Below are 4,194 nucleotides of genomic sequence, written 5' to 3' on the forward strand. Positions count from 1 at the left end.
AACTGCATTGCTCTACCTTAAGAAAACAGAGAATGAAATGGATATTCATGTAGGAACATACAGAGAAAGTGACCTGACACAGCGTAACAAGATAGTTGAAATGGGCGCTGGGGATCAGACGCCCTCTTACACTATGTGGATTACGGTAAGTAGCAGGGAGGGGTGTAAGATTGGATATGGCAACCTTAGGCCAGAGCCTTTTACACTAAAAACTACGCTGCAGGGTTATTGTCAACACGCATGTCGTCAGGTAGAGAGTAACAGGACCTAGTGAAATAAAAAGTACTGACGGGTGAGGTTTCAAAATCAACTTAACAAGGTGTACTCACCCTCTGTTTTAATGGGTGCTAGAGTGCCTAGTTTACGATAAATACATTGTTGGTTGTATTAAATGTTCATTAACGAGTACAGATTGAATGGTTAGTTGTGTGCACTTTAGACCAAATGACAAAACATCATATCCTCATTCGTATAAAAATTAACTGCGAATAGTGAGATAACACAACAGTTTGACAACGAGGAACCCACTTAAGAAATAAAAACTCGTAATAACTGTCCAGAACTTTACATCGGAGAAACATGTTATAATTCTCATAACGTAAAACCATTCAATGCTTACCACTATTGCAATTAAGAAAAACACATCCACACAAAATTACTTTTTAAACAAACATCCATAAAGGTGAAATAAAAGAATCTTTCTTAATTGAAGCCCACATTAAATCAACACCCCGGGGTACCAAGATACTTATATGACACTGAAGTAACATCCTGTCACGTGCTCTCTTTGTTCTAAGCTACATATATACTCATATCTGTAAAACACTTGTACCTGGTGACGACAAAATCTTGTACAAACGTCGTACATTAATAACAAAGTTTTTCATTACTCAGTCAAGGTGTCTCAACTTTTATAAGACTTCCTTTCCTTGTAATAGTTATAACGTTACAGCTTCTTATTCTGAAAAATTGGAGAAAGTTTTTTTGGCTCCAATAAGCAGTGGGCTTCAAACTAATGAAACAACCATACAAACTGTTTCAGATTGTGGACTTTATTCTGTATTAGAAGGTTTGACTACTTGCACAAGGGTTGAAGTAGTCATGAATACGTGAGATAATATATTATTTTCGTACCTTCAAAAGTATTACAGTTATCAGTTATAGAATGTAACAGCTTCTTCTATATGGTTACAGTTATCAGTTATGGAATGTAACAGCTTCTTCTATATGGTTACAGTTATCAGTTATGGAACGTAACAGCTTCTTCTATATGGTTACAGTTATCAGTTATAGAACGTAACAGCTTCTTCTATATGGTTACAGTTATCAGTTATGGAATGTAACAGCTTCTTCTATATGGTTACAGTTATCAGTTATGGAATGTAACCGCTTCTTCTATGTGGTTACAGTGATCAGTTATAGAATATAACAGCTTCTTCTATATGGTTACAGTTATCAGTTATGGAATGTAAAAGCTTCTTCTATATGGTTACAGTTATTAGTAATGGAATGTAACAGCTTCTTCCATATGGTTTACAGTGATCAGTTATGGAACGTAAAAGCTTCTTCTATATGGTTACAGTTATTAGTAATGGAACGTAACAGCTTCTTCCATATGGTTACAGTGATCAGTTATGGAACGTAAAAGCTTCTTCTTCATATGGTTACAGTTATCAGTTATGGAACGTAAAAGCTTCTTCCATATGGTTACAGTTATTAGTAATGGAATGTAACAGCTCTTCCATATGGTTACAGTGATCAGTTATGGAATGTAAAAGCTTCTTCCATATGGTCACAGTTATTAGTAATGGAACGTAACAGCTTCTTCTATATGGTTACAGTTATTAGTTATGAAACGTAACAGCTTCTTCCTATATGGTTTACAGTTATTAGTAATGGAACGTAACAGCCTGTATGGTTACAGTGATCAGTAATGGAACGTAACAGCTTCTTCTATATGGTTACAGTTATTAGTAATGGAACGTAACAGCTTCCTTCTATATGGTTACAGTTATCAGTTATGGAACGTAACAGCTTCTTCCATATGGTTACAGTTATCAGTTATGGAACGTAACAGCTCTTCCTATATGGTTACAGTTATCAGTTATGGAATGTAACAGCTTCTTCTATGTGGTTATAGTTATCAGTTATATAATGTAACAGCTTCTTCTATATGGTTACAGTTATCAGTTATAGAATGTAACAGCTTCTTCTATATGGTTACAGTTATCAGTTATGGAATGTAACAGCTTCTTCTATATGGTTACAGTTATCACTGTACAGTGTAACAGCTTCTTCTATATGGTTACAGTTATCAGTTATGGAATGTAACAGCTTTTTCTATATGGTTACAGTTATCGGTTATGGAATCTAACAGCTTCTTCTATGTGGTTATAGTTATCAGTTATATAATGTAACAGCTTCTTCTATATGGTTACAGTTATCAGTTATAGAATGTAACAGCTTCTTCTATATGGTTACAGTTATCAGTTATGGAATGTAACAGCTTCTTCTATATGGTTACAGTTATCACTGTACAGTGTAACAGCTTCTTCTATATGGTTACAGTTATCACTGTACAGTGTAACAGCTTCTTCTATATGGTTACAGTTATCACTGTACAGTGTAACATCTTCTGCAATGGTTATAGCATCATATTCTGTTTAAAAAGTTACCCTTTTAGAACGAAACAGCTTCTGGCGCAAGGGTAACCGATTCAGTTCGTTCAGTTAACCAGCTTACGCTACAAGTGTAACCGATTCAGTTCGTTTACTTAACCAACTTCCACTACAAGGGTAACTGTTTCAGTTTGTTCAGTTAACCAAATTTTGATACGAAAGATCATAAACCGAACTTGAAACAGCGATACAAACCTTGTCACACAGCGTAACTGAAATCTTAATAATGTTGACACGTTAACGGTGTGCCATAGATGGCGCTGTGAAAGCTGTCGGGAGAAATAATGCAAACCCCGCCCCTCGTATAAATATAACATTAACAGAAGCGAAATATTATGAACATTAACAAAAACCATACAGGAATGGAGAAGAGACTGAATTCTGCACCTCCCCCCCTCTACTCAAAAGTCTAGACCGAAAACTGAGCTTGTTTAGACTTCCTTCTCAAATCCATTTGCGTGCCCTTTGTAGTTAGATTTAGCTGCATTACAGGAGCACTGACAAACAATGTGTTAAGCCTAACTGCAAAATTTCGTATTCTAATCCATTCTTTAGTTTCACGAAAACGTGGATTGAGATATACTTTAAAGAATATCTGTATGTCAACACTTAATAACAGATGAAGCACATTTGGATAACGTTATTGATTATTGATCTGCTGATAAAAGCTGGTATAGTTTTGTTGTTATTTTTTTTTACCGTACTCTAAGCTAAGTATAATACAGGATTTGGTTTCCATTACGAACAAACATGTTTCGCCTCTAAAAAAACATCTACTAATGTTGAAAAACCATTTGTATTCTACTTACTTTTGTTGAAAATATTAGAGAATTGCTTGTAGGCGACGTATCTATGGAACCGGAAAACTAAAAGGAAGCGTGTTTAACAAACATCCGTTTAGAAACAAGCGTTTTCCATACGATTGGAGAAATGAATAATGCTCTATAAAAAGATTTGACAAATCTGACAAAACACTGCATCTGCTGACCTTTTTCTCGCAGCGTAATCAGAACTAAGTTCAACCAAAGTGAACGAATACAAAAATATATATTAACGTACTTTGTGATCAGTGTTGAGATTACAAACTCTTCGAGCTAAACTGTATGTAATCATAAAATATTTTTAATTACAGATCGACAGAATCCGATACAACAAGAGATTATCTTGGATGATTTTCAAATGTTCGAAGATTCGATTCTACTACGAACACTCAGACGTAGTTAACGAAATCCAATTAAAAACATGTTAGGTGTGAAAAACGGATGTGGACAAAAAGAATTGAGTGTGCGAATGGAAGGAAAATGAAATCAAAACCTGCAGCTACAGCATTGTTAATAACGTTACAGCAAATATTCATTCATTATTCAATCAAACTTAGATTTTCTTCAACTCGGAACATGATTGGTGGTTGAAACAAAAGTGATTCGATATCACGACTTTTTCTCAACGCGCACAAACATATCCATCAAATGAGAAAGTTTAAAACAAGCTTTTACTTCATAGAACCAACCACATT

Source organism: Tachypleus tridentatus, chromosome 13 (assembly GCF_004210375.1).
Source record: "Tachypleus tridentatus isolate NWPU-2018 chromosome 13, ASM421037v1, whole genome shotgun sequence".
Classification (NCBI taxonomy): Eukaryota; Metazoa; Arthropoda; class Merostomata; order Xiphosura; family Limulidae; genus Tachypleus; species Tachypleus tridentatus.